Raw genomic sequence first — 10204 nt, 5'->3', positions numbered from 1 at the left:
ATCCTTGTAATGCGAAGGGTTGATCTTATCGCATCCTTGTGATGCGAGAAGTAGAAGTTATTGCATCTTTGTGATGCGATGGAGGAGGTTATCGCATCAGTGTGATGCAACAAGGTAAGGTTATCGCATCAGTGTGATGCGACAAAACAAGGTAATCGAGGAAATTAATATCACATCTATATGATGCGGCAAAGTTGATATGATGCGATAAAGTTGTGATCGCATCAATAAAATACGACAAGTTGGTATTTTTATGTTTAATACGATGACTTTGGTACTTCATGGGTTGATGCAATAAAAATGAGGTTGCCTCATCTATAAGATGCGACAAAGAGGTTTGTTTTAATAAACACTGTTTATTGTTATTAATACAAATATGGGCTTTCTAAAACGGTTTTGGTGATTTTCACTCTGTAATAGCAATCAAAAGGGATTATTCACTAGACCTCATGGTCTAACCCTCATTTTGTGTTTTAAAATGTGCATTATAGGTCGGCACAATTGGAAGATAAGGGAAAGAGGAAATGTGAAGGGATCATGATTGCTTTACATATGTCGATTTTTGAAAGATGTTATATTACTTGTACTTAAGAACTTGTTATGTTTACACGTCTTGTACTGGGTATGTAAGGAAAAATTTTGTAACTACTTTTTTAATGTAGCAAGTTGTACATTTGGGAACAATGTGTGATTATTTGAATTCCATGTTATATGAAATATGTGGGTTATATACAAATGTGAACTAGGGTCTTAGGATATAATCGTTGGTAATCCGTCAGTAAATGTCCCATGAAAATCTTTCAGTGATCGTATCCATTGAAGATTCATTAGTAATAGCCGACAGTGAACCATCGGTGGTAGCTTCACCTTTAAAGTTTGCCCGATGAACTTTCACGCACCAACAATTTTCCCTTTTACCAACGAGGTTCTCCAATAGTGTATCCCTTCAAACGTGTGAAGTATAATGATATATACATATGGAGATGTTCATTTGAGAAGTTCTAAATGTGTGAAAAGTATAGAAGTGATCCTAGCTCTTCATCTGGTCAATATTTGCAGCTTTGACTATGAAGTACTGGATAATTCAATCGTATAGTATGCGGAAGATAGAGGGGTATTATAACTTCTACAAATAGGCGATAAACAAGTGCATATGTGAACCCGTTTGATTCACATATGAATATATGTCATATGCGAACCTGTGTGATTCACATTTGAACTATTTAACTGATTCACATATGAACCTGTATGATTTACATATGAATTATTTAATTGATTCACATATGAACCCGTATGATTAACATATGAACCCATGTAATTCACATATGAACTAATTAACTGATTACATATAAACTATTTAACTAATCACACGGGTTCATATGTGAATCAGTTAAATAGTCATATGTGAATCACATAGGTTCACACATGCACATATAATTCATATGTGAATCACACGGGTTCACATATGAATTTGTTTTGCCGCCTATTTGTAAAAATTACGAAATTATCCCTTTATTTTTCGCATAGTTGTTACCATGCCACAAATCTTGACCAATCAAAGCCGCAAATCTTGAGATGAGGCTAGAATCACTTCTTTACTTCTCAGATACTTACCACTTCTCAAATTGACCTATGGCTATATATATTGATTTCAATGGTATCTAATCCTTTTAAACAAAGATTTTTTTTTTGGAAACATATGGTGGCAAAAAGTTATATTTAACCAACACAAGTAATCCCAATTCATTATCTCATCATTTGATATACTCTGTAACATCTATCAATCTTCCTTTTCTTTATCAATATGGCATAATCAACTTAACACAACAATACAATATTTGAGAAATTTTTATACCTTGTACCATATAATTTACTTTATACAAACTAGTGTTGGACACCACGCACCGTGCGGTGGTGATAAACTTTATAAGAAAGTATTGGAACGAGTTAAAATAAAACGTAATTACACAGTTAGCAATTAGTGAACACACTATAAACTAATAAACGCATTTCCATAAGTGGTTAACTTGCATATATTCATCATCGTTTGTTGTTACGTTGAGTTTGAGAGACATTGGTAATAGATCTGTTATTATGTTATTAGAACTCAAACAACATCCCCCAACCATATCGCTATTATTAAAAATATGCAAATTAGTTGATCAATGTACAAAGCAGGCCGTATTAAGAACCCCAACACCAAATTATTATAGAAACTCTTTCTCTTTAAAAAATAAGATATTAACTCTATAAGTTGTCACAAGTGCATCCCCTCCTTTTAAGCTACTATAGTAATTATTTCCACATAAAAAAAATAGAGTGAATTGTGGATTTGGTCCCTTTGTTTTGATATTTTTGACTAGGTTCCCTGTAGTATGTTTATTGTGGATTTAGTCATTGTGATATTCAATTTGTGGGATATCAAAACGAACCACATTTCAAGATTAATATCAACTATATAATCAACTTGTCATACGTACATCCCCTCCTCTAATGAATATATGCTCACATATTTATTTCAATTTGACATATTCTTATTAACGTGGGATAATCAGACCAAACACCACATTTCAGTATTTAAGAATACTCAATTCTTATGATATCTCATATGTAACACCCCAAGATCACATTTGTATATATACATATATTTTCATATATCCAGAAATATAATTTACACATTCAGTCTCAATATCTTACAAGAGCTATATTACAAAATAGTTAACAACTTTTTTCATAAAATCTCTATACAACACATGAATACACAACAAGTATTCAGATATAAAAGAATAACATGCTAGCCCAATAACCCATGCAAGCACATATAGCATTTCATAATTTCCCCTTTCCCTTGTCCTCTGGTTGTGCCCGACCTGTAATGTACATTTTTGAAACACAAAATGAGGGTTAGACTTTGAGGTCTAGTGAGAAAATCCATTTGATGAAATTACAGGGTGAATAATCACCAAATCACATTTATGAACTCATCTTTGTAAAAATAACAAATATACATCATTTTGATATCACAAATCTCATTTATCGCATTAAAATAATCAAATCAATTAATAAACACATTCTGAGTAAACTTATCGCATCATATAGATGAATGTATAATTTTCTCGCATCACATGAGTGAGACAACCCCATTTCCTCGCAACACACTGGTGCGAAAACCTCAACTAATCGCATCACGCTGGTGCGATAAACCCAACTTGTCGCATCACATGGGTGCGATAAGTCAACTTGTCGCATCACAAGAATACGACAAACTCACTCCTCGAATCATATATGTGCGATAACCACTTTTTTATCACATCAATAGGATGCGATAACATTAAGTTATCACATCACACATATGCGACAACTCCAAGTCATCACATCATAAGTGTTGGGTTCAAGGCTTTGTGCTTAAATTGTTGTATTCAAGCTTTTGTTTCTCTTGTAATTTGTCTTTGTATAAATAGGTTTATTTCTTGAAATTGTAAGTAAGCATTATAAAGAGTTAATCATTTTCTGTAATCTTTGAAGATCAATACGAGTGAAGCATTTGAAAAATCTCACTCTACATTTTCTACTCTCTCTCTATACTTTGCAATTGCTATTGTGATCTTGATTTGTAATTGTAAATTGATTAATCTTTCTGAGATTATCAATTGGTATCAGAGCAAAATGCAACATCTTAGAGAGATTGAATTGAATTGAATCGGATTAGAATTTGGACAATTGAACATTCTTGATTGAACTCACTTCTACTCATTGTTCTAATCATAATTCTCATAATCTGTTTGATTTTGTGTATGAATTTGATTGTATTGTATGCAAAGTTCGATTTTTGAAATTGATTTGAATCATTCAGTTTCATAATTGAATTGATTTCTAGAATCAATTTGGAATTTTTGATGTTATGTGTTCTTGAAGTTTTCAGTCACTGTTATTGCTTCAACAACTTTAACTTCAAAAAAATTCTTTCTACAAATGCTACGGTAACAGGTTCAATCAGCAAAATCTTGTAAGCAAACAAGACATGTGGAAACATGTCCACCTTTTTTTCAAACTCCATAATTTTTATGGATGTCCAAGGATTTTGTCTATTGAATGCCTCTTCCGGTAACATTCCCTGCGAAATTGTGACTCCATAAATAAATACTGTGCATCGGTATCAAAATCATCATCATTTATTAAAACAAGTTCAAGATTTAAACAACATTTTTTCAACTCATCATCATGTAAACAAACTAACTTTTGTCCATCAAATAAGAAGTCAAAAATAGATTTAGATTCTCTCATCTGTTCAAATCTTATTCATATGTGAAAAAGAGCATATCAATTAAAACAAGAAAGTAATCAGTTTCAAATGTCTCTTGAACAGATTGTTGTTCTCTTTCGGTATTTGGAATTTCATCAAATTATTTTTTTTCGGAAAAAACGTTTTACGGCAAATTTGGCTCAACTCCAGTATTATCTACAATTTCTTTAGCTTCATTAATAGCACATGTAAACTCATTTTCCCTATACTTTTCACAATAGACAACTAATCCCTCTAGATTCTACTCTATGAGATCAAAAAGCATATCTTTGGACTATATACCAACTAAATTAATTATATATAAAACTTCATGCCAAATAACCAAGCTTACAATAAATTCAAAACTTGAAAGCTTACCATTTACCAAAGATTCAACATCCCTACAAACTTTTCCATCCTCACTTACTTAAGCTAATTGTATTAAAGCATCTTTAATTGGCCAACTTGAGTTATAGCTTGAACACTTTCAATATGACTTTCCCAACGAGTAGAAGATAAAGATTTCAAAGTCAAATCGTCAATATATTCTAATAAAACAGTCCATCTCTTTGTAGAATTAAAGAACACATTGTGTATTGTTTGACAAGTACCCAAAAATGTTTTTGCTTTGTAACAAGAATTGCCATATCACATAAAACTAAATTAAACTCTAGGATTTATATCATGTGATTTTTATATCATGTAATCTTTTTTGCACACCTTGATGTTTCCTTTTCATATTAAACCCATTGTCATACTCTTGTCCCCGCACAAAATTAATTTCTAAATCAAGTGACTTCAAAACATCTTGTAATACATTAAAAAGTCCTAAACCAGATATATCTTCTACAACCAAAAACTCTAAAAAAACTCTTCGACTTATATAGGAGAACTTGACACATCAACACATCTTGTAATCAAAGTCATTTGTTTTTTTATGGCTTGCATCCGGAGTATAATCAAGAATAACTGAAAATACTGTCTCTTTGATTTTTTTAATGATTTCACTTTATACATCGGAAGCCAACATTTCAACCAATTCGTTTTGAAACATGTGGCTAAGATAACGATAATGAGTTTTTTGTTCTTTGATAACCCGAAAATTTTGTTCTATAATAGGATTAAACTCGACAATCATTTGAGTTATGCCTAAAAAGTTCTCATTGGACTCTTCAAAAAGTTTTTCATTTGTTCACAGAAAGCCAAACTATACTTTGCTAGACATTTTACAACAGCGATTGTTCTAACCAAAACTTCTTTTCAATAAATGGTATCTTTATTTTTATTAATTCTTGCAACTCTTTATCAAGTATTTGATTTTCATTAGCAACTCAGACCTAATTTTGAACCAGATTTTCAATCGGATTCTCAACTGGATTCTTAGAAACGTTTGATGGCCTAACAAGTAATTTATTCATAGATCATTGCATAGATCGAACAATTTCTATTTGTCTTTTGTTTTCCTTTTTCTAATTAAAGCACCGGATGGTTGTGATCTTGGAACATATCTCAATAATCGAAACAAATATATATCATTCAACAAAGTATATTTTAGAAGCTAGAAAGAATACATCTGATAAAGAAGCAGATCGATCAAGATCACTTGATTTAGAACTTGCAAGTTTGGTTGATTGAAGGGCAACAACATGCGAACAACAACCAGCAAGACAACCAACCGCGTAGTCGATTTAGAGCAATAATCGATTCAATTTAGGGCTAGGGCAACAACAACTGGTAGTCGGTTTAGGTAATTAGGCTAGGGAAGAATCGACTGAAAGAGACGAAAGACGGAGAGTAATTGATCTATGGCTGACAATTGATTGATCAATTTATGGAACAAAGCCCCAAAAGACGCAACAAAGTAGCAAACCAGTCCCATTAGTGTTTTGTTGGGCCTCCACCTGAACCTACCCATCTTAATAGTTCAAAATAAAAGTAATTCCCCTACGAACCTGCTGCCATGGCCAAAGCCATGACTACCATGGGCCAGGGCCGAGCCTGGGTCTACATAATATACGTAAAAATATCATATGGATAAGAAACGAAAGCCTATAATATCTTAACATGTGATAAAAGTTATATTGTTATGTTGTATAACAAATTATGATAAGATTAATATACCAGTGTAGTTCGTTAGTGCCAAGTTAATATATATTGTGTGAAAATTTGGCAGATATGTGCAAAATTGCAACTAATGCATTGTGTACATAGTTGCACCATTGGATTATACATGATATACGTCTCGGTGTTATTATGGTATCAGATAATGACTTGATGAATTTCAATTACCTTGATATTGAGATCTCGTTTTGCATGCATAACATACTTGTGGTTAATTTATCTATGCACCCTATTTTTCTAAACCATGTGGCGTACATATTCAGTTAGACAAATGGATTATTGATGAGATATACGGTTTATATTTAAATAAATATCAACCAGTTAAACTTACTGTAGTTAACATGTACTTTGATCAAACTGTTTAATAACCGATTAAATATAAAAAACTGTCTGTAATATTACAAGTGTTCTATAATAATTATTAATTAGTTACAAAAAATAAATTAAAATAAAGATGGATTAAGATATTATTTAAGAAAATATCATATGTAATAATTTTAACATGGCTTAAAAATAATAACTTTTATTATGAATGAAGGAAATAGATGTTATATATTATTATCATCATCATATTTTTGGGTTATTTATTATATCTGATTCTTTATGAATTAAGTTTATAAAATCTGAAGAATATATTACATATTTGAACAGATCAAACTCTTTCTTATAAAAAATCGACGTCATCTGTTGAAATGAAATTCAAGATCTTTCGTTTAATTGAGTCAATTGATGATTAGTTTAGACTTCTTACGATTTTATGTTTTGATTTGTTTTTTTAGTAAAAATTTATTGTTTTTACAAATTAAATGATTTAAAATATTTTATAAAATACTTTAATCATTTGTTGATATTGACAAGATTACCCATCTCTTTTAAAGACAATGGAGATAGCAAAGTGAGGCTTTCAATAGGTGTCTCTTTGCTAAAGAAAAAGCCAAATGATGTCTACCATGTTGTGATCAAAAGGCTTTGCTTTTAGAGGAGTTAATATCTTACTAACAAAGGTCACTTGAATACCAAGTAACTCTAGAGGGGTATATTTGTAATTTCACAATGCTTTGAAAGGTTTGTCATGCGCGTATGCTATGGCTCAAGACTCGTCTTTGACGTCACGTTAAAACCCATGACTTGTCATGGCCTGATACACGGATTTTGTAAGACGTTATTTTTAGTGTCTTTTTAGTTTTAGTATATAACTTGATTCAATATCATTGATTCACTAAATAATATTAGAAAATATGTGTACGTGTGCATATGAAATAATACTTTAAAGTAAAAGTTCCCACAATTATCATAATATATAGGGTTTTCATAAGATTATGAACCTTATATATATAGGACCAGTAATCAAATGAGAACCATAAGTAGATTACAAACGGAGAACCGGTCTCAAAATATTTTTAATATGTTTTTTTTCATCAAATGTTATGATTTAAGTATTATTTTACATATGTTTGTGTTCATATTGTGAAAAAAGATACATGCCAAACTTTTTTTTTTGGTTCACATTTTGAAACAGAAAGTACAAGTTAAAAAGTTTCAAATAGTGAAATAAATATTTTACGAAAAAAATATTTGTGAACAATATCTTAAATCCTAGCCTTACATAAAAAAACCGTATGAAACATTAAACTATACGTTAGATTGGTTTTCACGGATTTATAATTTTTTTAAGGTCTCACATGATTTCCCCTATATATACATATGTATATATATATATATGTGTGTGTGTGTGTGTGGTATTATATATAGACTTGGAATCATATGAGACCAAAGCTTTTTCGTGAGACCCGTAAGACCAATTCTCAACCCTTGGATTAGATCTACAATCTCAATATTCATAATCACAAAATTGCCACGAGATTTCTCAATAATTACAAAATTGCCATCGTGCAATTTTAGACCATTAGATCATTAGCTTATAAAGTTGATCAATGAATATAAATTGTGCGTGTATATATATATATAGGTCCATTCGAGGGAGAACAGAGTAGTTTGTGGTAACCGTGAGATCCAATCTCAACCACAAATCAATAGATAAATTAGGAAATTTTTAATTTTGGAAATTTTTAATTAAAATTTTAATGCAATGACATTTTAGGTATTTTCTCTCCTCTCTTCTCTTCTCTCTCCGTCCCCATCTTCCGGCCTCCGGCCACCTTCGTCCGGTGATACCACAATGTGATACTCAAGTACATATAAGATGCATTGTGATACCACTGTGTTACATATCTGATCGACCACACAAATGACCTCAGTGTGTTACCAAATCACATATAAGATACATTATGATACCACTGTAGTATCACCGATAACCCGGACTTTTTAACTGATAACCCGGTTATCACACATTTCCTTCTTCAGAACTTTTATCTATCTACTAATGTTGGATATCAAAACGAACGACATTTCAAATTTCATCTTTGAAATGTTTTTCATTTTTTTGCAGTTTTCCCTTAAAACAGGTGTGTGTGTATGTATATATATATATATATATATATAGGCAGATGATCAAACGAGAACACCTCCACTTTACCAAAATGCAAGAACAGCCTTATCATATGTGATAATACATGTAAGTGAACCTGTTGGTGTGTGGACGACGTGCCCTGCGACCCAGGTCGCATCAAAGGTCATTTGTGTCTATGATATAATATCACATGTGATGGATTATAATATCACATCAAAAACACCCTTATCATATATGATAATACACATGAGGGGGCCAAGTAGTGTACAAGTGACTTGGCCTGCAACCTAGGTCGTGCCAAAGGTCGTTCTTGTCTCTGATTTATTATCACATGTGTATTATATGTGATAGAATATAGTATTACATGTAATTGACTATAATAAAAGGGTGTTCTTCTAAAATGAAGGGGTTCTCATTTGAACCCTACCCTATATATACAAAAGATCGTATGAGAATATGAGTTAAGTGAGAAACGTAAGAAAGGATCTAGACCCTTGATCACTTTTATTCTCACCCCGATGAATTGCATTTATCATGGGAATTGATCCGATGCATCTCATTAGTGTTGATCTTTAATTAGGATTGATCCAAGCGTGGAGATCCCTTCTTACTCTTTCAACTATAATTTCCATTCTCACCGAAACCGAACCTAGCTGGTGAGAATGGAAGTTATGCTTAGAAGGGTAAGAAGGAATCTCCACCATTGGATCAATTTTAATTGAAGGTCAACAACAATGAGATGCAACAGATCAATTCATGTTAGAAGTGCAATTCATTTTGGGGGGGGGTGGGGGTGAGAATAAAGGGCTCAAAGGTCCAGATTTCTTTATTAAGATTCTCATTTTAACTCTTATTCTCATACGATCCTTCTTATGTGTGTGCGTATACATAGGGTTCAGTTAAAATAAAAACTGGTTTTTCATCGTAAACCAAGGGACAGATTCCAATCAATGATCAAAATTAAGAAAAATAATCAATGATTAAAACATAAAATGGTTAATTCCAGAATGATTAAGGGTAAAAATGAAAGTTTGAATCAACACCTACCTTATTTCACGTTTTATTTTCCTTTTTAATTAAAACATTTTAACCTCCTTAATTTTTAGAATATATTATCTTAAACATAACTAAATGCTTTATATGTCATAGACAAGATGACGCTTAGATGGTTTTTCCCATATATATACTATCTTATAAAACATTTGGCTAAAACTCTTAAAAACTCTTAAAACTCTTAAAAACTCTTAAAACTCTTAAAAACTCTTAAACTCTTAAAACTCTTAAACCCGTTCATCCCTATCCGATTTCATCTCATATCTGAATTCATGTAA

This window comes from Cynara cardunculus (genome assembly GCF_001531365.2).
Source record: "Cynara cardunculus var. scolymus isolate 2C chromosome LG 4, CcrdV1, whole genome shotgun sequence".
NCBI classification, from domain to species: Eukaryota; Viridiplantae; Streptophyta; class Magnoliopsida; order Asterales; family Asteraceae; genus Cynara; species Cynara cardunculus.
The sequence above is the reverse complement of the archived record's forward strand: the minus strand, read 5'-3'. Positions refer to the sequence as shown.